The sequence below is a fragment of the Numida meleagris genome, chromosome 1, assembly GCF_002078875.1.
Source record: "Numida meleagris isolate 19003 breed g44 Domestic line chromosome 1, NumMel1.0, whole genome shotgun sequence".
Classification (NCBI taxonomy): Eukaryota; Metazoa; Chordata; class Aves; order Galliformes; family Numididae; genus Numida; species Numida meleagris.
In genome coordinates, this window is record NC_034409.1 from 127,969,724 (window position 1) to 127,996,852 (window position 27,129).

Below are 27,129 nucleotides of genomic sequence, written 5' to 3' on the forward strand. Positions count from 1 at the left end.
AGGTGGTGGAGTCACCAACACTGGAGGTGTTCAGGAAACATTTAGATGTTGTACTAAGAGACATGGGTTAGTGGGGAAATATTGGTGATAGGTGGATGGTTGGACTGGATGATCTTGGAAGTCTTTTCCAACCTTGGTGATACTATGATTCTATCGTGCCACAGTAAAAGAGGCAGAAGAAATGATGAGGTACCTGAACCTGAACTCACACCACGTATTAGGCAAGAGACACCAGAGACAAGTACACAAAATGAACCCCTAAATCCAGTTAAGATTTCTGAACAAAACAGAATCCCCAGGGTATAACAGTCCTTTCTTCCTGGCTTCAGTTTTCTGAAGAGAACAGTTAAACATGTATGTGAGATACTCAGTACCTGGGAAGACCTTTACAGAAACAAAAAATTCAGGGAACTGTAACACAAACACAAAAAATAAATTGGTTAACTTTCAAGCAGGACAAAAAATAGCCTGCTTTCCCTGTCTTATTAAAAAGAAAAACAGCATCTATGTATATATATGAAATGACAAGCTGTACGCAAATCCCAGATAAATTTTGTGCTTGCATTTTACAATATGCCTTGTCTAAAAAAAAAAAAAGAAAAGGAAAAAGAAAAAAGAAAAGGAAAGAAAAGGCAGAGGCAGTAGGTAGAAATTTCCAAGTCTCCAAGATGTGGCTTATGTAACTGTTAAATTTAGATTAGGAAGCAGATTATCTTGAAAGGTCTTCAGGAAATGTAGTACAGTAAAACCATTTAAATAGGTCAAATTTCATAGTCAACTGTCAGGGAAATTACGAAATATGAACAGAGTTAATACAACCTTTCAAATAACTGGAGGTAGAGGGATCACTTGTGTTTGAGTTTTTTATTATTATTTTTTAATATCCTATCCAACCTCACAAAGAGGCTGCATAAACGGGAAAAAACACCCACTCGGAGCCTGCGCTAGCAATATTTGCTGCAATGAAAAGGTTTGAAAGGTTAAACAATTCATAGGAAAGAAAATTCAGGAAAGAAGTAACGTTGTTTCTCTATTTCACTCCAACCTGAAAATTAAATAAATGAGTAATATGCTCCTACCCGATGCATGAACCCCACAGCAGAGCGACCACATGCAGCTCATCCTCCCCTTACCTTCAAAGGAAATTTTTTTTTAATTTAGTCTTCAAGTCTTCAAGGCTCTTTAGTGAGCCTGCCACACACTAAAACTCTTTTTGCTGCTACTTCACATTAGCGTGAAGCACTTACTGCCCACCATTTTGCTTGGTGGTTACAGGAAGAGGGCTGGCGATGCCGCCTGATGCTTACAACAGGCTGTGTAGGTGAAGCACAACCCACACAGGCACAACCCCCTTCCCTACCTGGAAAACCGACACAGAGCTCTTCATTGCTGCATGTGAAGGCAGGGGGACATATTTTCATCAGGCAGCTTCACCCACATCACCCTTATGTTCCTCTCTTTACGGAAAGCTGCATGCTTTGCCTGAGCATAACCCAGCTGCGTGGGCCAGGCAGGCGCTGATGTACTTCTGCCCATTAAATACTTACACCTTTAGCATCAGTCCTGAAGACAACATGAATCTGAACAGAAACAATTTCAGAAAATACCACTGGATGGATGTAAATTAAGTCAATAAACAAATGTGCACATGGCTGCTCAAGGCCCCAGGCAGGATCCTTACCCTCCCTGCAGCATTGCTCTCAGCTGTGTTAAATGCTGAAAAATTAGGACACAAACCCACTGGCTGTGGAGAGAGGAGAGCAGAGGAGCTGACCAGGCCTGCTCCTCACCTGCATCCAACAAGCAGCAGCTCCAGCACACCCAGAGCAGATGTGTGCAAAGGAGAGGGAGTCAGAGGGCAACAGCCCAGGGCTGCATTGAGTGATTCCCAGAGGACAGCCGGCAGCAGAGGGTGAGTGAGTCCAAACGCAGCCCCCAGCTGCACATGTGCACGGAGCCACAGCGGCGGTTTTTGCAGAGAAGCAGCCGTCCCAGTGCTAGGAACACGTTCACACTGAGGAGGGCCCCGCAGCAGAGGTGCAGCTGCTGACGAGGTTTGTTATCTATCTTACCGAGCTCCTCAAGATAACTAGCTCTTGACATTAGTGCTAAGGCATTTAACTACCAAGGGGCAAGAGAAAAGACAAAATAAAACAGATAAAAAATATCACAAACCCATGTGAACTCACTCAACAAAGGCACTGTCAAGGACAGCATCAGCTTTGGAGAAGACCGCTGTGGGTGTGCTGCTAACTCTGAAGGCAGCACCTGGAGCCAGGCAGGCGCTGAGGGATCTGCAGAGAGTACACAGTCACGCTGAGCAAGCGCACCTCGCCAACGCCACCGAGCCGAAGAAACTAGGAGTATTTCTTGTGGCTTTCTATTTTAAACACTGCTATGATTCATGTTACCTCAGCTCCCGATGTTGTGCAGTCTTTATAGTCCCTGTTTTTACAACACGCTCATGTTCAGCTGAAGACCCCGATGCCTCAGCACTGCAGTGCAGAGCTGCCCCACAGCAGGTGGGAGCCCCCACAAGGGGGGACAGTAAGGACACAGGATCAAGGGTAGGAACCACAGGTAGGAAACTAGGTACTACCTAGATTCCTAATCAGGGAGGCCTTGTGGCAGCTGCGGCTCCTCACAGGGAGCGGAGGGGCAGCGCTGAGCTCTGCTCTCTGGGACAGCGACAGGGCCCGAGGGAACGGCATGGAGCTGTCAGGGGAGGGGCAGCTGGGGCTTAGGGAAAGGGTCTGCACCAGAGGGCGGTGGGCATGGAACAGGCTGCCCAGGGCAGTGGGCACAGCCCTGAGTGCCGGAGTTCAAGGAACATTTGGACACTGCTCTCACACATAGGGTCTGAATTTTGAGAGGCGCTGTGTCGAGCCAGGAGTTGGACTCCATGATCCTTGTGGGTCCCTTACAACTCAGGATATTGTGTGATTCTAGGACACAGTCAAAGAGGGAAGAATGAAGAAATATATGTACTGTTTGGGATTAAAAGTAAACATTTTTTTCTATTACCAGTATAGTCAACAGTTCTCATATTCTGCAAGATACTTAAAATAATCACTTTTCATACTTGCTAATAAAAAATTAAAGTAGGTATTACTGTCCATTTTTTCCCTCTAAATCTCAAGCGATAAAAGCAGTGACAACAGTATCCTGCATTAAATATTTTATCTGTTTTGACTCATTTATTTCTTGCTATAATGCTTTAAAAAAAGCTAATCGCTTTGCCACAAAGTTTGAATCACTAGCAAAACTTAATGGTTTGCAAAAAGGCAGAAAAACATCGAGTTGTGTCTTTATATTCTATTCAAAGAATGAGAGAAAGAGGAAGCAAGAACACAAACATTTTCCTATTAGGAAACATTAATTTGTACATTTCTTTCCTCATCTGACAAGAAATGGTTTTCATTTACAAGTTTAAAATAAACAATCTGGACTATTAAGTTTTCCTAGCAAAAAAACAGCAGCAAGGGGATTGCTGGATACAAACAATTAAAGGGAACATGCTATCACAGCCAGAACTCAAAATACTTGGAACATTCCAAATCTTTAGATGAATACTGAAATCCTACTATATTTTCTATTGTTTACTGCTACGACATTTTTGTGCAGTTATTAGTTCTCCATGTCAAAGCATGAAAACATGAGCAAAAACTTACTAATGGGAGTGAAAGCATTTTTTTGGTTTTAAGAATGTTTTAAAAGGCTACAAAATTTGTCTTAACTGCTAAACTCAGATTACTTGTAATGCCCAGACAACTAATTTAATGTTATGTGCTACAATCTGTAAGACAGAAAAAAACCTAAGATGTTTTAGCCAGATTTAAGCAGATTTACAGAAACATAAATAGCATTCTAGGCTTTTATAAATCACCCAACTCAGGTGGACGATGACATCCTGAAAAAGTTACTGTGACCAACTGGGGCCCACTGGGGCTGACACTGCCATGAAAGGGATGATTACAACTGCTCAAGGTTTCTACAGTGCCACAGCTTGTTGGAGAATGCAGTAAGGACATGGGTCAGACCAATCGCATACGGTTCAGTTTGTCATTCAGTGGCCAAGTTGAAGCAAAAGCATGTTTTTATAGCACCAGCACTTGAATAGCAGTCAATGTCCGTTCTATGCCAGGAGGATTAAAGAGTTGTTGCAGCTGACCTGCCAAAGCTGCAGGGTTGTGAGATGCTGAATATGACTCCAAAGGAAGTCCCACCATCCACTCCCCACTCTTGTACTGGGATGAACAGAAAAGCCTACAAGGCATGGAAGCAGGGAGGTGTTTCACCACATCTTTATTCGCAGTTAAGAGCCCTCAACATGCTGTAGCTGCTGACAAGATCAGGAATAAGATCTGCTGAAGAACAGGGAGAAAAAAAAAAGAGAGGTTGCAGCTAAAAAAAACAGCTGTAAAATTTAATGAACAAAACCAGAATTGAGATCTGCTGTAGTAGATTCACCCCTTCTGGCATAGGTCTTAAGACACAACAGTCCATCACAAAAATCTGCAGTTGATGTTTGAGAAGTGCAACTCCATCTTGGTGGGGAGGGTTTTGTTCCGTTTTTTCAATAGACCTGTACAGAAGTCCCCTTCTCTGTAAACTCTTACTTGGTGCAGCTGGAGAGATGAGGAAAGGATGCAGCTGCAGAAGGTACCAGGGCTCTGCAACAGAAAGATGGCACAACTGAACCTGCACCCAGGTCTTAGCAGAATGGAATCACGGAATCATCTAGGTTGGAAAAAACTTCAGGATCACTGAAATCCAACCTGACCTACCAAGACCCACCACTAAACCATGTCCACATCCACACCTCTTAAATACCTCCACAGATGGGGACTCCACCACGTCCTTGGGCAGCTGGTTCCAATGCCTAACCACCCCTTCTATGAAGAAATTCTTCTTGGTATCCAACCTAAACCTGCCCTGGTGCAACTTGTGACTGTTTCTTCATGTCCCATCACCGGTCACCTGAGAAGAGAGACTAATACCATCTCAGTGCAGCCTCCTTTCAGGCAGTTGTAGATAGCAGAGGTCTCCCCTAAGCCTCCTTTTCTCCAGACTCTCAACGCCAATTTCCTCAGCTGTTCCTCTCTACCCCAATTTCCATCTTGTTATTGAAGGAAATCGGGTCAGTCAGGCAGGACCCGCCCTTCAAAAACCCATGCTGACCACTTCTGATCACTTGATTGTTCCCCACATGCCATGCAATGGCATTCAAGATGATGTGCTCCATGAACTTCCCTGGTACGGAGTTCAGACTGGCAGGCCTGTAATTCCCTGGATCCTCCTTCCTGCCATTCTAGTAGACAGGAGTCACATTTGCCAGCCTCTTGTCAACTGAGACCTCCGCTAGCCAAGACTGCTGGTAAGCTACTAAAAAGTGGCTTGGGAGCATTTTCCCCAGCTTCTTCAGGGCCCTTGGGTGAATCACATCTGGCACCACAGATTTACAATCAAAAGATGTAGAAGATTACTCAGAGTTTCCCAGGATTTATGGATTACAGGGGCATCATCTTGCTCCCCATCACCATCTTCCAACTCGGGAGGCTGGGTACCCTGACAACAATTGACCTTACTAATACAGACTGAGGCAAAAAAGGCATTAACTACCACAGCCTTATCTTCATCTTACATCAAAACATTTTCCCTCACGCTCAGTAAGGGAAAACACCCTGCAGTTGTGCTGCAGGAGCAGCATAGGTCCAGGCTGGTCCTTTGGCTGTACTCTGCAAGGAAAGCAGAAGGCACCCGCCTGCACAAGCACCAAGTCAGTACATACACAGCTGGGCCACGGCACCTGAAGGATACCAGTAATAGGTCTTAGGCAGATGAAAATAAGCATACTAATTGTACATCTCTAAAAAAGAAGTCCTTGTATGTTCCCAAATCAGCTGTAGCATCAAGTATTTTATGAGAATACCCCACAGAGCTGCACAATGAGACAACCTTCCAGCAAGGCCTCATAACAGAGGTGAAGAGCACCGATACAAGCCTGTCTTGTTTCATCTACTGCACCCACTGAGCTACACGGAAAAAACCTTTATTGATGAGCAACACTAACAGATCATCCATTTTTGCTAAGAGCAGAGAGTGTTTTTTCTCTCTCTCTGGCACCACTAAAAAAATGTATTTGCAGAACTTGAAGCTCCAGATCCAGCTGTACAGCAGGCGTGCCATGGCTTGAGGATAAGAGATGAAACAGAGTGAGACTAACTAGCTGAGAAAAGAGGCTGCAGAACAGGTAAAATCTGCCACAAGTGGTAAAGAAAAGCAGACTACTCACTGCTCCTCATGGCCCAGAAGACCAGTGACACACAAAGTTATGGGGCAAAATTTAAGCCATTAAAAGCAAACAAACAAACAATCCAAAATGTCTTTACACAAAATTGCTCAGAGAATCTCAGTCCTATGGGATGTTGTAGGGGTTGAAAAGCAAATAGACTGAAGAAAATTTGGCAAACAGAAGATGAAGGCAATTAAACACAATGTATGACATCAATCTGCCATTCACACAATCCCAAAGTTAAAAATCTACAAGCAACAGAGCATACATTACTGCTACAATGGTTTCTTTTCCTAGGTGTCCACTGCTGACCATTATCAGGTATAGTGATCTAATTAACTAATGGAGTTCACATGAAACCAGAGTTACACTGAAAAGTTCACATCCATGCAATGGATTTTCTTTTATAAACGCATCAGTTCCCAACCTGATCTCTGTGAACTATGCACCAGATATGTGACCTATACCATGTGTAGATATACAAACTATATAAACTATTCCAAATCGCATAAAGGAAACCTGTCTCTGCCTTACGTTACTGTCATTGGAGGTGCAGGTGCTCGCTTTTGTAATCACCATTAAGAACTGTAACATTCACCAGTAAAACCTCCATGACTTCTGCATAGCTATTAAAGAACTATTTAAAGAAAACAGTTCCTTTGGAATCTGTTACTCTGGCATTTCTTGTCATTTTTAGTATCCGCCACAATGTAGCACAGAGGAACCTATTTATATCTATTCCTAACTCCTACAGCCATGTCAGTATCTCACAGGAACATCTACCAAACACACATAGTTGCAAAAAAAAGTCTTTACTCCCTTTTCCAGGTGTTGCAGTAGAGTTTTAACAAACAGAAGAGAAAACCAAAGAGAATATGCTGTAAGGAGTTAAAAATGGCTCAATCAATTTTAAGCTGAAGGAGATTAACATGAAAACAAACAAATCAAAAACAGGCTGAGAAAATTTCTCAAGACTTTTCAAAGTTTCCAAGTTCAGAAGATACAACAGGATGATAGTACTTCTGCAGAGCAGGAATTACTTGAATTATAGCATTCCTGAAGCAGATCAGGAAGGCATTCCTGTAAGTGACATGTTCGTTAGCAGATACACAATACAGAAAAACACATACAAGTTTATTAAATTCTTTTTTTTTTCAGCCAAACATTTTACTGTGCTGAGATGTGATCCCTTCTCTAACAATCCCACATCTGAAGTTTAAGAAAGCCACTGCACTTCCATTTCCTTCAATTTTTCCAAATCTGGATGACTAGCACGGTGTTCTCCCATGAATTGTTACAGGGTACACATCTGAAGGTGTTCTGTTTCTCTCCTCACTCAGAGAGGAGAAACAAAGCCCACAGCCAGAATTTATGTTATTGTATATTTGAATTCTCTAAGTTAACCTCTTAAACACCTACTTAAAGTAGTTAGAAAAAAGAAATGAAGTTTAAACATTCGTTTGCAAAGCCCAAGGATAATCAAGATCCATCTTATCTGACCCACTGATTTCACCAGTTAAATCTGTTCAACATCATGTTTTCCAGCTGCAAGGGCAAGACACATTACACTTTAGCTCTGCTCACAGTACAGAATCAGGTAGGAGGAAAGGAAAAGGCTGTTTTTGTGTGTGAAAGAACTGCTAGGTCCTAACTCCTTGAAAACAAAGGGAATGGTATGGGAATAGTCAAGGCCAAAACTCCATTTACAGAAAATCAGTGGGTTATGAACAACAGCAGCTGCACTCAGACCTTCAGAGCCCACCTGTAGTCTGTAGATTTGATCTCTAAATTCTGAGAATCTGACACTGAAAACCAGAAAAAGTACTTTTTTTGTTCTTCCATTTTTTAAAAAAAAGTCAAAGCAGAAACAAGCTTTGAACTGAAAGTCTTAAAACTGAGATCACTACATCCTCTCTCTTTGCCCCTCCTTATAATCTTTGGTAGCCAGCCAAGTGGCTCAGCTTAGCTCCACTTTCCACATCAGTCCAAAAGTAGAATAAGTACTAAAACTTGCATCAGGAGAGGGACTTATAATCACATTAGAGACATGCAACGGAGACCAGCTACCTCGGTTCAGTGGACAGCTTGAACAAGGCTTCATAATGAGGTACAGGTGTTGGCACTAATTAGGAATACCCAGCCCGCTGCTAACATCAGCCCTCAAAGCAGTGACTGCACTTTAATCCTTTCAACCACACAAAAGGAAATCAGAGAGTGGCAGACAAAAAAAAACAAAACAAAATAATCTCTGTAAATGCCCATGCAGAGGATATAAATTTTTTCCTTATGTACGTGTGAGCGGAAGACGAGTAGAAGCGTCACAAAAGTGTAGAAAGCTTACTATGGAGTATCCAAACTTGTAAAAAAGAACCTAAACCTCTGCACAGCTAGACTTCTCAATTTTAGGAAGGGTATCACAGCATACAGAGTATTCACCACAAGTATCAGAATTTACATGCAGAAAAAAAAGCAGCAGAAATCAGCACACATAAATAACAGAATGATAAGAAACTATTCACTTCATGCCTACTAACTCCCAATTCTTACAGGGTACACAACTACAGATTTTAACTGAAATTATTACAAGGACTTCTGCAGGCTGGAATCTCATTGTTAACAGCTTCTTTTGTGACTTCCTCTCCTCTGAAAGACTTTATATTCCTTTAAAATCCACAAGGTTTTCATTTAAAAAGTGGTATCTGAATGCTGAAGGTATACAGGTTCCATTTACACACTGTAAACACCAACACGTGCATTTTTTAAAAGCAAATATGAATTCCTCCTTCACTTACATGCCAGGTCATGAGGTAGATGTTTTCGCTTCATCTGATGACATCGCAAGCTCCTAAAAAAATGAAAGGAGTGCTATTTAGGGAGGAGTGACATCAGGCATTTCACGTTTGAGCTACAATTTCATTTGTGGCAAGTAAGTGAAGGGTATGTCATATTTTTATTGCAATTTCCCAAAGAAAATTCTACTTCTAAAACATCAGTTAAAGCCTTAAATTCCCTAATTTTCACTTCGTTTATGGAATAATAAAATCCACCAACTGCACATACAACGCATACTACAATATGAAAACACAAACTACCACAACAGTAAGTAAATTCTTAAGAATAATCTTAAAGCCAACTTTGCCATTTGTATGAATAAGAACCATCTTTACCAATACCAACAAAATGAAACTTAGACTAGAATATTCTGTTTCAGGAATATGAAACAAAACGTTTAGGTAACTGCCAGCTGATTGAGCTGGTCTAAAGGGCTGATTTCCTCTGACATGCACATGCTTGCTTTATTCCAGAGGGTCTTGGATGAAGCAACCACACTTCTAAATTCACACAAAGGCAAATTAAAAAATAGCTCTAGAGAGAAAGGGCTGCGTAGCTCCCGCCTGAATTCCTCCCCACATTCCTCAGGCTCCTCTGTGATGATCCTGGACAGCTCAGCTTCCCTGGCAGGGGCTCTGCTTACTTGCTCTTTTTAATTGAGTAACTCGCTTCGAGCAATATGAAACATGGGAAGAGGAGGACATTTTCCCCTCCACCAGCTGCCCGCACTCCCCTCCTGAGGGGTTATGCACATGTACATTTGAGTCCTATTGTAAGGGATGTGACAAAAGCATTACAATTGTTACACCCAGTAGATTTGTGACAATGCTCCTGGGGGTGTCAGCCGCTAAGAGCTGGGAAACGCAGTATTAGAGAGCAGAAACTAAGTAAAAGACGAAGAACCGATAACTAGGCACGCATACTGCCAGAAGAAAAAGAACAAGGGTGGGGGGAATGGCACTCTCTCACTGAAATAAGCCAGCTCCCGGGCCACGTGTGAGCACCACGATGCCGCTTCACCACCCTCCTGCAGCAGAGGGCTGGGTCCCACAGCCCAGCAGCCAAAGGAGCAGCAGGCAGCCCATTACTGAGAGCGGGCATTGCTCAACTGTGTCTGTGCCATCAAAGGAGAGCAGCTCCTCATAAGCTGGGGAGGGGGTGGAAAGAAAATAAAAAAAGAAAGGCCCACACAATTTATTATAGCTCCTCTATTGTGACCTGACAATATTTTAAAGTTTTAACTACCATTTTCTTTGATTAAAGGTTTTTGGGCTTTGTGTTTGCATGTTGCTGGGTTTTTTTTTTAAATCATTTCAGGGCCCCTTCCTCACCTCCTTGCCAGTCCCTGGCTATGTATCCATGACCTGCAGATGAAGCAGCAGCCGAGGCAAGGTGCCCGGACAGTGCCTCACAGCACACAGGCTGGCCTGCACCTCGGGCAGGCCGCAGGCCATTGCTGAGGGACCGGCATTGCTGGATGTGAGCCAGGAGCCCAGCCTGCAGCAATCTGGCCTGCAGCCCACAAATGGGGCCGAGCAAGCAGGGGAACACAGGGACCCACCTCAGAACCCGCCAGGGCTCCGCAGCAAAGCCCCAAGGCAGCGCTGGCTTGCCCTCCGGCTGAGGGGACTGCACACACTGGGGAGGGGCTGGGGGAGAGATGAAGCTGAACGGAGTGTCCAGGTTGATTTTACAAACCTGACCGAGCAAGTTTTTTCTTACAAAACATTTCATTACAGGGTTTCCTTCCTTAATGCCCCCCACTGAATGCCTTTAACGTAAATTTTCCATAGAAACAAAAGCAAAGCCCTGGTCACGGCAGCTCAAATGGAATCATTAAAATGCAGCGGAGCTTACAACTTTTAAGTGCGAACAAAACCACAGCCTCCGCCTCCCAGCTGAACCACAAAACTAATATATTTTTCAATCATTCATTAAAAACACATTTGTTTGCTCAGCTAAAGGCCAAGATGAACTCCACAATACCAAAAGGTTCAACTAAAATTCTTCCTCTTGTTCTTTAACCATTCCGCTATACAGCTAGAACCTGCAGTACCAGTTTTATTATTTCACAGTATATACAAAATAGTAAGGAAGATACAGCTAGCTTGTTTGTTTGCTTTGAGTTGTTGGGTTATTTTTCTGTTTTGTGTGTGTGTGTGTTGTTCTTTTTTTTAAAGTCAGTCCTAATACACTGCCTCAGAAACACGAAGCTGATCCATACCAAATTAAGGAGTAGGGGCTCTTTGCTAGAACCCCAGCAGAGCCCGGTGCCAGCCCCCAGAGGCAAACAGAGGCCAGGGGTTACAAACAGGGAGAAGCAAGCACTGTACCTGCAGGGCATGGTGAACAGAAAGCAACACGGCAGTGGCGGAAACTGCAACGCAGTGCAGCAGAAAAGAAAAAATTAAAAACGTTTTATAGAAACTTAAGACAGCTTACATACAGAAAACAAAACTTGGAAATGCAAAGAAGCTTTCCATAAATACTGCCTATGAAAATACGCATCACCAGGGGAAAAAGCATCAGAAAGACATATTTCTTGAAATCCAACTTTTAACATCAGAAAGCCAATTGGAATTGCAGTTATCGATACCTGCCAATGCTCATCAACAGCCAAGCCCCCAAACCAAGAACTGCCACTGAGTGAAGGCAGTGCTTTGTGCTTCCTTCCTTAGCCATACCACACACTGATGGCCACCCTCAAAAAAGAGACAGTCACAGAGAAAAGATCCACAAGGGGCTGGAGAAGAGCAGTGAGACAGGATCAAGAGCTTATGACATTGCCCAAAATGCATGACCCAGCTGTGCTTCATGGGGACTCTGCCAACTCCACAGGCAAGCCACCTCTGCTCCATGCCACCCTTAACAGCAGAAGCTTCCTGGACAAGAGCCAGCATCCCTCCTCATGTGGCTCAAGCCCTTCACCGGTTCTCTACTGGCATCAGACACTCAAAGAGCTCTTCCTTCTTGATGCAGTCAGCATCGTGGACACTACTTCGTCATCTCATTTTTACGCCACTGCCTTTCCCACGCCAAATACAACCTGGTCCAGTCACCTCTGCTCACAGACCCCATTTCTTACATTTCTGATCCTGCTAGTTGCTCTCCACTACCCTGCTTAGGTCTTGTCCACAAAAAAAAAAAAAACAATAGGAGATTGTGATGCCCAAATCCGGGCAAAGTATTTCGGCTGTACACTTCCCTACATAGAAAATTGTTCTTTCCCATTATGCAACTTCCAGGCAGTAGCTCCATGTACAAACCCAAGTGTGTTTGCTTTTTGCAACAACGTGCTCCTGCTGCCAAAAAGTCAGGGAGGCTTCACCAGCCATCCCCCCCATAGCCTCTACTGCACTCCATCCAGCTTCTTCCTTCAGTCTGCTTCTTCAGTTTATTGGTATTGCTGTAAACACAAGGCATCTTCCAAGCAGACATGGAGCTCCACCCAGCTTTAGCTGGATATTTAATGAGCATAGTCCTTATTCCTTCACCCACACCACTGATCAGTTATTAGTTAATACTGGACCTTGGAGGGACCAAGGTTAAACTTCACTAACTCCATGTGTCTTGTTTTAAAATTAATTAGTAACCATCCTCTCCATTTTCCAAGCAACCGCAGACATTCCTGTGAGCACTTCATCTAATCCACCTCTCCCCAGCTGCTTCTGATAGCGTGCCTTGCCTGATAACTTGTATCACCTAACACACAATTCCCACCTCACAACTGACTTGCAAGACTGCATATTAGAAAGTTGGTCTTTGTGACGCTTCATGTCTCATTCACAATAAATAATCCCACGGATGAAACAACTGCTTAGCTGGGAAAGGTATTAGAAAATCATTTCCAATTTTTTCACAGACTGTTTCAGATATCTAACACATGTAGTCAGCTCCCCACGGACTACCAGTAACATTACACAGATGCCTTCCAAAAGGCAGATCAAGCTTTCAATGCTACCAAAGCAGCACAGGCAATAAAGCCAGTAGATTTCAAGGTTACAGATATATAATAACACGAAGCAGGAAGGTAATAGCACTCTGTCCCTTCTAACTACAAGGGAAGAATCATTAACAAGTATCCAGGCATACAATGGATACTGCTTTGGTGTAACTGAGGAGATGTTTCCAGGCTGTAGTCATCCTAAGGGGACTCAAAGCAGACGAAGTCATCAAGCCTCGAGAAAAGCATTCTGAAATCCTTAGTAAGCATTCATAATAAACAGGACTGATTTTTTTATTGTTTTAAACTGTGATCTGTTGCTTTTCCTTTCTGAGCCTCAAACAGGGCTATCTACACTCAATATTCAGAAGCTTCTCAATTTTACTCCTTTTCCAAACTGGCCATGAAGATCCTGGGACAAATCCATGAAGTCACTGTAGAAACCTAAAACAGTCCATTTCGCCTTAGGGAAAAGTCAGAGATACAAAAGACATCTAATATAGCCTGCTACTCTCTGTCACCTTCACTTCCTCACATCCTCACAGAAACACTTTGTTGTACCTTCACCCAGCCTTGAGCCTACTGTTAATAATAACCAGCAACTTTGTAATTCTCAGCAACCAATTAGAATTTGTTGAGAAAATCATTTCCCATAGCGGCTTACCCCATTTCAGATGAACAATACAACAGGATGTCCAGAATGACAGGTTTCAAAAGACAACTAACCAGGACCATCAACCCCCCCCCTTTTTTTTTTTTAATGAATTGCTCTGAAGTCCTTGGCCCCCAGGCATTTGGATGGCGACCCAATGGAGCAGTTACTTGGCCCGTGTATATAGCCAGCCATTCTGCAAAATGCTTACATCTTACTTGAAATTACTTGTTTCACAATGTAACTAGCATATACACAGACAAAAAAAAAAAAAAAGAAAAAAAAAAGATTCTGGGGCTGAAGCAGCTGCCCTACAGGAAAAGGCTACCAAGATCAAAATACACACAGGAGTCAACATAAATGCCCACCTTAAGGTGCACACAAAGTCATTTACATTCTTGATACACTGGCAGGACATTATCACTGGCAGAACAAAGGAACGGATCTGTGAGAGATCAGAGGTAATGGGATAAAATCCAAAGAAAAAAAATTATTTCAGCTTACAATTAAGGAAACTTTCTGACAGTAAGAGCTATTGGTTTGCATCCCCAAGGGAAGAATGGAGGCTGCAGCTCTTGACGTTGAAACAAAGACTGGATGTTGGACAAGAGCGCTGGTGCCTACGCTGCCAAAGAACATCCCCAGCTCCGCAATTCTTAAGCCAGCCCGAGGGCAAGGCAGCAACAAAGGGCACCCAAGCACAAGGAGAGTCTTGCTCGGCCTGCTGGCACTAAGAATGGCACACACATGTTGCTGCGGACCCACAGCAAGCTCTGTGCATCAGGTCCTCCAAAGCACATATGCACACCAGTACCTGCTGGTGAAAGCAAAATAGTCTCAAGTGGCTTACTGCAGCCCTACCTCTCCTCCCTCCATCACACAGAGGGCTCTGTGTACTCTGAGGGATGCTGCAGCACACAGCTGCATTCAAGGACAGTCACCACACAGCAGCACAGCTACATGCTCTTCTTTTTCAAGATGAAACGCTAAGGAGATACACCACTTCAGCCTGGTACAGGATGCTCTTCTCCCTCAGAAAAGTTTGTTCTCCCAGCAGCAGGTCACACAGCAATACAGAATTATGCAGAAAGAATACATATGCACACGGTCGAAGCCTGCCAATTAGGATCAAAGTATTGGGAACTGGCAGGACACTTCCTGAACCCAGGATGCCTGGAAGGGGGTAGAGAAAGACACGACAAATGTGGTTTGGTGCTACCAAAAGCTACAGAATGATGCTGTCAGCCAAGAAATAAAAATAAAAAATAAAAAATAAAAGGAAAAACAAGCAATTCAGGAAGATCTGGAGCCATGATTCTAATTTCAGATTCTAAAGGAACGAAAATATTACATCTTCCCATCAGCCAGAACCACTTATAAGCTGGGGTTTAACTGCCAACCCACCTCATTCAACTTGTTCATCCTCTTCTAAATACATGGGCTTTTTTGTGCATTTCCTAAAGCAGGGTGATGGCAGCACCATTCCATCTTAAGTTCTGAAGGGAAACTCAAGCAACCGTTGCAGAAGCAATCATCCAGACGATCAAAAAGCATCCTTTCCCATAGCTAATTTCCATTATTTGTGCACAGTTAAGGACATCTTTAGTGGAGATCTTAAAATAAAAAAATGAAACAGTTCACCAAGCGCCAGAAGTTCTAAAACATGGTAACAACGTCATGCTTTTGACGGCAGAGCCACATTGTTTCATACATTCCACAGAAGGTCTCATGACCCCGCAACAGATACAAGAGGTACAAATGCTAAAAGCACTATCACTGCTGCTTCTTGGATCCTCCAGACACGGGTGATATAAGCGACAAAGGGGCAGACCTAGACTTAGGATTGCATTAAGACCAAACTAGACTTCAGTGCTTTCAAGGTCGAACCCTGGCTCCAGACCAACACCTCTCATCAGACTCGTGACACTGGTATCTGTGAGACCTCATAGGAAAGCTCGCTGTTCCTTCTCTCTAGCCATCTCACCAGCTCTTAGACCACCACCTCCCCCTGCAACGAAACCCCACCGATAAATCCAGCGCCCATGCCTTGCACCGGGATCGTGCTGACAAGGGCTGGAGCACAATCATGGGACAATTACCGAAGCAGCAGACCAGAAAGCAAGCCAAATGAGCCTTAATCAACCTCATCCTTTGTGGCTACAAATTCCACAGCAGCGACCAAAAATGAGTTCCTCCCTGAAGATGATCTTAAATCATCAGAAAGGGTTGGGGGGTTGTTTATTTTTTAATTGCTATGAAAGAGAAACCTGCGTCAACTCACAAATCTTGTTCCAAAGCCATTCCCGCTCAGTCAGACAAAACAAATGAGAAGTTCTGAGAAAAAAGCAGAGAAAATGTGGCCTCGGTGGAGGCAGCAGGCATTAATGTCAGTGCCAAAACGAAGCCAGCAATCAGCAAGACATTTATCTGATGAATTTGTTAGCAGAACTCCTCAGAGAACACTGAATTTATTTCTGCTCAAAATCTCCAGGTATACTGGGGGGGGGTTCAAGATCAAGTGTAACGCAGACTGTTCCTTTAGACCACCTGCTGCCAAGAGAGCTGGCAGACAAAAGGGAAAACGTGACCTTTAACAAAATCATCTAAAACAAGGACCTTTATAATGCATTTTTTTGTTGTTTTTAGCAAGATCTCTGTTTTGTCACCTGTGAGGAGGCAAGGCTTTTGATGCTGATGGTGAGGGGCTCTGATAGAACCACAGCACTCAGTGCTTCTGGGCCATAGGAACCCACAAATCAAGAAGGCCCTGCACCACTGACCCAAAGGCAGAAAGAGAATGCAACTTCCAGTAAGAGGATTGAGCACTGAGTTTTCACTCCTGCTTACCTGAAGCACAAAAATCAGTTTTTAGTGCTATAATCCTGTCAAGTCCTGCACAGCTCCAGAGAGAAAGTAAATGCAGGAGCTGAACTCTTCTCCTCTGAGAATTACCGTCACACAACTATAGTCCAGCCAACTAAATCTCCAGATGCCCATAAGACTACGAAGATGTGCTGCAGAGCACCTTGATGTGGCATAAAACCTCTAAAAGATCCAGAGATGCCAGGTCAGGGAGCAAAGCAGGCTCAACTTCCCCTGCAAGGGCTGCCACTAACACTATTTCTTCAAAATCAAACGTACACAACCAGTTTGATCATCATAAAGCATTACACCAGTGCCTCAAATTGTTAGAAAAGCTGGTTACTCTCCTAGAATGAGCTTAATATAAGCTCCCTAAAATGATTTCAAGGAGGAAACTGAATAGCATTTTGACCAAAGAAAAACCCCCAAACACAGAAAATTGTTAGAAAAGGCTTTGAGAACAAGTGCACCCGAAGTCACTTTTGGAAGCATTTTGGAAGTTACTCAACTAAGTCAATGCTTTGCCATTATCTTGTTTTTCCAGCAGTTCTTGCTATATAAGTTTTTTCCCCCCCCTTTGAAGCATACTTAATATCTGTACAAAGTAAATGGTGCCGATGTACATTTTAAATCAAACACATAGATTCAACTTGCTTAACCAAGCAAAGCGTAAATATGAACAGGCATAAAACCACAGAAGTTTGTGTGAAATACATGAAAAAAATACTAATTAATGCAAGCGTTCAATGAAAAATAAAAAAACCAACACAAAAAGCCCAACAAATAGAACAGAAAATCACATATGATACTAAAACTTGATTTTTCAGTGGGTGATACTTTTATATAACCATATGTAAACTCTCACAAATGTGCCAGCTACACAAAATATTACCTCACGTAAAAACTCTGATGATGGGAAACACCATCTTCTACAAGACCTATCAAATCCACACAGATCTTTTAAAAAAAAAACAAAAACAAAAAACAAAAAACAAAGGTTTGCCAAAAATATTTTCAGCCTGACTACAAATGATCTGCAAGTCCATTCTGTCTGGAATTTGGTACAGGAGAGAAATTTAATGTGACCTACTGTTTTATAGGGTCCCAAGAACATTGCGAGGCACTCACGAGAAATGCCTGTGTTCTACAACAAGAAAGAAGTTAGAGAAGTCAAGGAAAACACAAGAGGGGGCAGCCAACAAGGGAGTACAAAGGCATCAAAGACATGGCTAGAAGAGATAAGCAGGAACTATAAATCACATCTGAGCTGCTATGTGCATCTGAGGCCTCCCGCCCCCCCCCCCCTTTTAATTTACTTTAGAGCTTTTTTCAGCACTTAACCCATTCATGCCTCAAGCGGACTATGTGAAATACTGAAGTTAAGCACGCAGAAAGTGGACACACAGAACAAATTCGCGTCAATAATCCTAAAAACAGAATGAAACAGCACCTGTAAGAGCCATTAGATAATGGCCTGAGCTCACACACTCTCCTGCTTGCATAGAAAGGCTTCTGAAAACCTAGAACAAGCAAAGAGAAGACACCAGACAAAGGATCCACGACAGCACTTAAGCCAAATTAATCCCTGTAATGGGAGTCACAGACTCTTGACTGATAACCAGGCGACTGTCAGGAGCTTTCTGATAACTTACATCCCGCGTTCTGAAGTCTTCTGACATTTGCAGAGAATGAAAAATGAAAACTCAACGTTGTATCTTGCAAATAATCATATATAAGACAGTTTTAAGCAAAAGAAGACAGAGAATACACTAAGGACTGGTACATAAACTAATTTTCAACATATTTTTTTTTTGTTGAGCTCAGCCAAAGGCTTCAGATTTGACAACAGCTATTCCAGTTATTTCACCTCTGTATAGCTGTCTGATCAGCGCAAGCCAGGTTGCCATCAAGACTGCAACAGCGTACATGGATGCAGCTTGCCAGCTACTGCCTACATCTCTTTCAGCTCCTACTGCAAGTACACTATGTGTACTCTAGCTGTATTAAAAAAAACGTATTTTCATCAAAAATATGCTTACTACCAACTTAAGCAGGTGAAAAATGCCTGAATAAAGAAAGGTTTTCAAAATTTTCATTAAATGTCATTGGAGAATGATAGGATAAGATGTTAAACAAATAAATAAATGGGATACCAGTTGGAAAAGAACACATAAACCCAGCTTGCATTATTTTTATTTATTTGTATCAGAAATTTGGAATTTGGAATTAAAACCTGCAGGTTTTCGCCTCATTTTTCTTTCTTTGCCCAAGAACAATGAAGCAGCACTAACCAAATAAAGCACAGAAAATTCATTTCTGCAACAGGGACAAAGCTTTCTCCAAAAATAATTTCCATCGAAGAATCAATACCATTAAGAAGGAGTGAATTTTCCTTCCTATCTATGCCAATGGCCATTACAAGATTGTTGCTCATAAATAAGCACCTTGTATTAACATCAGCCCTTCAGTTCCTCCCTCGCTCTCAGCACGTTCTGTTACAGAACTGCAAGTCCAAATTCGCCTGGCAAAATGCTTCACTTACTTCTTAAGATTGCTCATTTCATGCTACGCTGGAAATGATTATGTTGTTAACATAAGGAAGACTGCAACTTCATTATCGGGTTTAAGTATCTGCCTTTCAGTTGCTTAAATGACAGTCAATTTGATTCTTTCAAAGGAACACAAGTGCTCCTGAATTAAGTCAATGTGGAAGAGTTGCTGGAACTCCCTCGGACAAGGTTAGGGCTATTGCAGCACAGCAGTGCTGATGACCAGCCATCCTTCCCCTGTCAGATCACCAGCTGACATCCTTGGAAAAAAAAGCAAACTATTTTCTGCGCTAGAAACAAGCATTTCTTCTCCTTCCTATCAAACAACACTTAACAAGGTTTACCTTTCACTGCGAATCATCACCTGTTACCACTACTTCATTTCAGTCCATTACCTGCAGCAAAAAAGAGCCTATTCGCATCAAGGGAGGCACAGGAGTACAATTCTGCCACTCTCCTTCTTTTGCAGCACTCTCTCGCCTTGCTAACAGAAGTGAGGGATCACCCCATGCCCTTCTACAGTGCCCCCCCTTGTCCCACCACCACTGCACAGACCGCTTGCTCCTGCATTACCATACACACAGGGCACGTTTTAGCTGCATAAGCCTTTTTCCATTAGAGCCCAAACCTGCTTGGAATGTGGCACTACTTCAGTGATGACTCCACTATAGCCGCTCTGATACCAAAGCCTGTAAATCAACACACGAAGAGTATTAAAGAAATGCAAGCAGTTAAAAGCAGAACAATGAAGAGAATTAAAAACCACAAGTAATCCCACTAGGGACATTTCTTTCCTCCCTTGTCAGAACGCATGCTTCTCCTATACATTTTGTACACAGCAGCCCAGAACCTAGGGTCTTCAGTGCAGCAGTAGAAAGAAAATACTGTCCATTTATTCCGCTGTACACGATATACGAGATTTAAATATTTAGTGCAAATAATCATTTTCTCAGTGTTTTAACACTCTTCAAAGCAAGCATTATTTAAAAAGTGCCCAGCCTGCTCAAAACAGTCACGCTTTTAAAGCGGCAGGAAAGAAAGCTGTGTAGTTATGATTTTCAAGTGCTCACAAACACCCACATCCCTCTGTCATCCTAACAGCTGTGTCAATCTAACAGCAACGTCTTCTTGTTAACGAAAAGAAAAACCAAACAAACACAAATCTTTCTCTGTGACTGGTAGCAGATGCATCGTGCACTTCACCTAGGCGAAGCACTCTGCTCACACACCACGACACGATGAAGCATGGGCAGAAGCAGCATGGCTCGTGGGCTGGCCCCACACAGGCCTCCTCGTGCCACCCCCAGGCCGCGTACCACAAAATGGCAGCTGCCCGCGAGCCTCGTGCACGGTGCGGTGCATGCTTGGTGGCACAAGGCCAACTCACTGCGACCAGGACTCCCACCCTACGGCACGGTTACGTGCTGGGGGGTCAGCGGGCAGCACCCTGACCCTGTCACCAACCTGGGCACGCTGCTGGTGAGACGGGAGCAGCGGCCTCAGCCCCGCACCCGCCACAGCTTCCAGCAGGTGCGGCAGCTCCGCACAGCATGCTCGGGCTGTGTTTGCAGGAATAAGAAAAGGGGAAAAACAAGAAGAAAAGAGAAAGAAAAAGAAACAAGAGGCCTGGACAGTAGAATAGCTAAATAACACGCAACTCCCTCCAGATGGTGTGACAGGCCTATTTGTTTCAGCAACCAGTCAGGCATGTGTATAAACCTGTTTTTTAACATCTCCCTCCAGCTCTAATTAAAACACACCGAGGCATTAACAACATGATACGTTGCATTCAGCTTGCAGTTCAATAAGCAAGGCATTTCACTCCGCAACGTAAGGCGGCAACAAGCGTAAGGAACCAAGTGCTCCAGAGTGTTAAACACAGTTCAAGGAGCGAAGGTTCCAGTGCTCCATCCAGGCAGGAGACTGTCCCACACCACGCCAGGCCCTGCAGACCTCAGTGCTCTGCCACTCCGCCCTGACCTGTCCTCGACACAACATTTAATGCACCCAGCGGCCTGTCAAGACACAAACAGCATCTGTTGGTTTTCATGACATAAATATCCCTGATAAGAGCTATTATTAACTCACCAGTTTCCATTTTAAGTGAAGTATGTAAAAATTGCATTTATGTCTCCAATTACATGAAGCCTTGAGTGTTACAAGCGCTTCAAATCTTCGAAAAAAAGAGAGATGCCACACAGTCAAAGAGGACCTGCTTCCCCCTCCAGACATTCTATAGGTCTGGGGGAACTACAGCCGGGGGCGTTTGGTGGCCTGGGGAGTTGAGAAAGCTTAAATCCACACAACAGAGCAGCAAGCTTTGATTAGGTCTGTTTTGGTGCATGGTGAGCAAAGTAAGCCTTGCTGGATCTGGATGCAGGGCAGCCAGCCAAAGCAGCATGCCACCACTCCTCGGGGCAAAAAGGTAAGGATTTGCTTACAGAACACAGGAAAGGATGACACCCGTACTTGACATTTTATTAAGTTTCAAGTTTCATTTAATACAATATTCTTAATTAGTGAATTGGCCTGAAAAGTGGATGTAACACCACCCCACCAAACCTCTTCGGCTAACAACCCCAAGCCCGCATATCAGCATCTCAGGGTTTGAGAAAACACACCACACAAACAGATGCACGCAGCACATTTTCACCTATGCATCATAAAAGATGCAACGCCCATATGGGCACCTGCTCTTACTCCCAGTAAGTCCCAGCTCCTGCTGAGCTAACAGAAATGTACGGATGCCATACCATACTCCCAACCCTCTAGGGCATAACCTTCAAAATGGATTCTGAAGACTGAAACAGCCACCTAAACAGACCGTGGGGAGTGTCTTTGGGATATCAACTTTGACTTGAGGCAGCCTACACAGGATCCAACCATGCTTCTCACCAAGAAGCTTTACCCGTGTAGCAGCTCTCACCACAGCCTTGTGCACTCATGTTCACACCAAAGGTCAGGTCACCAGTGGACAAAACCCAAACACGAGCTCTAGCGGGCTCTTTGGGTAAATGCTGCAGAGCACTCAACACACAGCAGCTATTAGAGTGACCACATATACATGAGCCATACACATCTATGCAATAAGCGCGCATCAGTAAAGCCCGCAGCAACTTCGGGTATCCCAATGAATCCTGGGTGCAAAGTTCCCACTGAACCACAGGAGAGGAAAGCTGGGTTTATCCAGCACTACACTGAGATCTTCCAGCCCAGATTTTTAGAATCACAGTGGACTTGCGTGATTTCAGTGAGATCCCAAATAAAGATGCACCCTTGCCAAAGAACACCACTGCACATGTTCCAGTTCCTTGGCAACTCTTTGCAGGTACCTGCTACACGTACAAGAAACATGTAAAGCCAAAAACCGCTGGGCTGGCTAACCCAACCCAGGGGGAATTTTGCTGCTGGGGGGAAGGAAGCATAGCCAGTTCCGTACAAGTAAGGCAGATAGAAGAAACATCAAATGAAGGACAGGTGAAAGAGAAGCAGCTGCAATTATCGCAATACCTTTTGCTGCACACAAAGGCAGCCTTCTCGGAAAGGAGCTTTGTTCTGCTCCTCTTTGGCATTAAGAGCAGAGCATGTCATGTCTAGTCTGGAAAGAGGTCAGAAGTTCAGTTAAAGAAAAAAATAAAAAACAGCCAACACTTCAGGTCCTAAAGCACTAGCTCAGTTTTAATAGGAAAGGTGCTTTCTTAGCCAGACTAAGAAGTTGTGTGTTTACCTTTCAGTAAATGAATGCTCTTCTGCTGTCCCACCAAGGAACTCTGTGGCAAAGTCAGCCCCAGACAGCCTCCTGCAGCCTCCCTCCCCTCCCCAAGCCCACCCCTCCGCACTTAAAGCCAGGGCTGGGACACACATCACCCAGCAGGTGCACGTACTGGCGATGCTCTGCAGAGCAGCCCGTGACAAACACCAACGGGACATAACAAGCAGGCTGCAGACACAGCATTTGCGTGCGCCGAGCTGAGGCCGTTCCCTTCATCTGTTAGTTTTAGTGGAAAGGCTCTTTTATGTCAACAGAGAGGCACAACAGCTTTCAAGTTCCCGGTGTACTTTAATCAGAGGGTTCCTAATCAAGAGTGGATGCTACCTCCTGCATCCTCTTTCTTAAATATGCAAAACCACAGTTTCCAGGCACAGTGCTAATGTGGTGATATTTTAATTAAAGCGCACAGCCATTTGCAATTTATAAGCAACATCTCAACTCTTCAAAAAAAATCCCCCCCCCCAAAAAAAAAGAGTAGTTTAAAAGGAAAAAAAAAAAAAAAAAAAAAAAAAGGAAAGCATCTGTCCCTCCCATTGGGATGCAGTTCAGGACAGCCCACACCCAGCATCCCCCGGCCGCCCCGCGTTACCTGCGGGCGCACGTTGCAGAGCGAGGAGGAGGCCGGGCCGGGTTCGCTCGGAGCCGCGGGGCCCCGCCCGCCACAGCCCGATCCCTGTGCCCGCCGCTCACCTTGGAGCGTCGCGCTCGGGCCGCCCGGCGGAGGCGTTGCGCCAGTGCTTTATTGTCAAACTGAGTTCTAGCAAGTTCCGCGGCGTGCCGGCAGGAGCCACTCGGGACCGGCAGGACGCCCACCCGCCCGGCGCACCGCACCGCACCGCAGCGCACCGCGCCTCCCGCCCCGAACAAAAGGGCGCCGAGCCCGGGCGCCCCGCCACGCCCGGCCCGAGCGCAGCCGGCGGACGGAGAGGCGGAGCGGCCGCCCGGCCCGGCGCGGCCGGAGGGAAGCTGCCGCCGCAACTTTTCCCTCCGGACGCGGCCGGACCCGCAGCGCACAGCGGCACGCGTGCGGAGGTGGAGGCAGCGGGTCGGTACCGCGCTGCCCGCCGGCCCCACGCCGCCCCACGTACCGGGCCCGCACCGCCGCGGGACGCGCCGCCCGCTCCCTCCTCCTCCACCTCCTCGGCCTTGGCGCCAAGCGTCGCCTCCCGCCCGCCGCAGGCCCGGCGGCGCCTCCCCCGCGCAGAGGCCCGGCGCGGCGGCCCCCGGCGGCCCCCCCCCGCCCCGCCTCCCCGCGGGCCGCCCGGCCGCGCTCACCTCCCGCCGCCGGCGAGGCACGGCCCGTTCCGGCGCGCCGCCGCCTCTCCGTTCGCCGGCGTGGGCGGCCGCGGCCGTCAGGGCTGGCGCTGGCGCTCCCGCCGCGGCGGCTGCCGCCGGTGCTGCTGCCGCTCCCGCTGCGGCTGCTCCTGCTGCCGTCCCGCGCCGGCGCGCATCGCCCCCGCCCGGGCCCGTGGCCGGCGGCGGCTCCCGCCCTGCGTGCCGGCTGCTCGGCGCGCCGCGGCCAGGCCCGCGCCCGCCCCCACCCCTCCTCCGGCCGCACAAGAGCCCTATTGTACTGGTGACACCGCCGGGCGGCAGGCTCCGCCTCTTCCCCTTCCCTCCCTGCCCGTGCCGGGCCCTTCCTGCCGGCCGCGGGCTGCGGCCCGCCCGCCCCGCCCGAGCGCGGCCCCCCGGGGCGGGGCGGCGTGAGGAGCGCGGCCACGCGGGCGGCCCGGGGTGGGGGGAGGCCCGGCCGGCCGCTTGGCTGCTGCGGGCGGCGGTCGCCCCTCTCCTCGGCCCCCCGCACCCCGCCGCTGACTCACCCGCCGCAGGGCCGGCCCCCGGCCCGGCCGCTTTCCAGCTGCTTCTGAGGGCGCCGCACCGAGCGCTAAATTTAGAGCGTTTGGCCGGAGTTACACAAGGCTCCTACAGAATCCCAAAGCCTACCTTGGGGCAGCGCTCAGCCGGCTGGTGACGGTCATCGACCCGCAGCGGAGCTCCCCGCTGGAACGGCATTTGACAGAAATGGGCACAATGGGCGGCATCATTCAGAACGAAGGAAGCAACAGCCCAATAAATGGCAAACCTCCTCCGTTACTCGGCTCCGCGCCCACACGCAGCCCCCATGCTCCTGTTCCACGTATCCCTTGCGTCAGGCGCAGCCTCTCACCCCCTTACCGCAGGCCTGCCTGCTGCATCCCTCGTAGTCCCGCATCGCAGGCGCGGTGGTGGAGGCACAGGGGAAGGCTGCTGCCTGCACAGGAAGCCACGCGTGGGCTTCAGCAGAGAGGGAAACCACATCTGGCATCCCAAATCTAGGATGCTGCCGTGAGCCGCTGCTTTTGTGCTAGGCCAGGCGCTGAGAAAAGGGACGAGCAAAAACTTGTACAAAGGAGAAGGAATGAGGAGAGCATCAAGCGTGGCAGCGATGGCTAGGCATACCTGAGCTTCTGCACTGTGTTGAGGCAGCGGCCGAGCGGCAACACGAGACAGCTCATGGCAAAGGAGACTGCGCAGTTCTGGCGACAGGGTCCCTCCAGCCCAACACCTCTTGCTGGTTCTGCCACGCCCCAACACCCCCACGGCTTCCCCAGGCCCAGGCAGGTACTGCCATACAGCACTGCCGTGGGCACTCTGCAAGCCCCTCCTGCTTTTTGCTTGGACTTCCCAGGCACAGCACGGTGTGCCTACTGCCTAACTCTCAGCAGACCACTTCTCTGAGTCAGCTACCACCAAGGCCAAGTCAGCTTCTGACTGTAGAACACTGCTGCTGGCCGGGACTTTCGTGGAAATAGTACCTGCTGCAAAAATACACGTCTTGTCTCTTGATAGCTGGTTAGTATTCCTACGTGTAATGCAAAATGTAACTTTCTACAAATGCAGTTAGACAGCAACCAGTGATGCTGACACATATGACTTCCTTCACGCACCAGTGATCACCTCATTTGCCTTCTGTTCATCAATACATACTTGCCAGGAAAACACTGAGCCTTCTCCGAGCAGCTTCAGAAAACCACAACATCAAGTGAAACGCCAGGCAGCCCCCCCCCACACTTGTGACAGCCTCTATTAAGCTGAGTGGCCTTGGCAGTAGGGCAAGCAACACTAATTCATAGGAGACAAGAGGTTTGAAGTCCAGAATGAAGAGAACTCAGAATGATAAAAATCAAGTCTGCGTATAACTGGAAAAGACCATTTCCTGGTCATAAAAGGAATTTCAAACCTGATTGAGTCAGACTGAAAGGAAACCATTTTCAAGTACCAATATATTCATTTGGATTTTAAAACATTTTTTCCTTTTTTTTTTTTTTTTTGTTTTAGTTTTTTGCAACCCTTTTGGAGTATATGTAACGGTTAAAGTACTGGTCATTCTGAAGCACAAGGAAGGAAGAAACATTCCCATGAGAAGCCTTCTGCTAGATTACTTTATATATGAATGACTTCACCAGAAGCAGATGTGGCCCATCCCAGGAAAGGTGCTGCTGGACAGCCACCTTCATTTGGCACGCCTGGGATCACACCATCCTGCACTGTCTGTCACAGGTCAGGAGAGAAAGACATTCCATCCCAAATGTAAATCTGCAGTAAATCCACATCTGCACACACAACTTCTAGCCAACTATTTGCCATTTGATAAGAATTTTTACAGAATTACATTTGCATTTGCTACTCATTTCCATAGGAAAATGTAGCAAGATGAATAAATAGGAAGCAGACTGTGCACTGCTGCTCTTTGTAAAGTCACATGCAACAGTTTCCACTTTTTCCTGAGAAAGGAGGAACTACAGATGCTCTTATGCACCTAGAGAATATGAGGAATTTGCAAATCCAGATGTTAACATGTTGATAAAATATAGCACACAGTTTGAAGTCCTCCCAGGGGAGGAATGCTGTGGAAGCTAGAAATATAAGAGATATGGTCAGGATGAAGTAATGTATACATCTATACGGTACTCAAGCTGAACCGAATCATTATGCAGCTACACGAAGGCTGCATATAGTATATTGTGTATTAACAAAGTTACACTGAAGTAATGTTTAACATCTGAGAAGTTGGGTCACTCAGAGTTTAACGTGGACTCGAGCAATGAAAGAAGCATCTATAATTGAAATACCTAGAAGCACTGCAGTGAATTTCAATGGAAAAAATACCGTTTTCTATGAAATCTGCTATCTCTGATCAGATGCCAGAGCAGTGAAGCAGACAACTAACAGGTCAGAGCACTG

The 27,129-nt window shown here is 45.8% G+C and overlaps 1 protein-coding gene across 4 annotated transcripts in view; it reads right to left on the reverse strand.

Moving 5' to 3' along the window:
- Positions 1-24,324, reverse strand: part of JADE3 (jade family PHD finger 3) — a 60,115-nt gene extending 35,791 nt beyond the window's left edge. Inside the window, exons 1-2 of one of the 4 annotated variants that reach the window (XM_021411984.1) lie at positions 24,181-24,285; positions 9,088-9,140 (exon numbers count right to left, since the gene is read on the reverse strand). The gene's annotated coding sequence lies outside the window, so the exon portion shown is untranslated. Of the gene's footprint in view, positions 1-9,087; positions 9,141-23,993; positions 24,091-24,180 lie in introns of those variants that run through there. The other 3 variants (XM_021411990.1, XM_021412000.1, XM_021412010.1) reach the window with 3 other exon arrangements.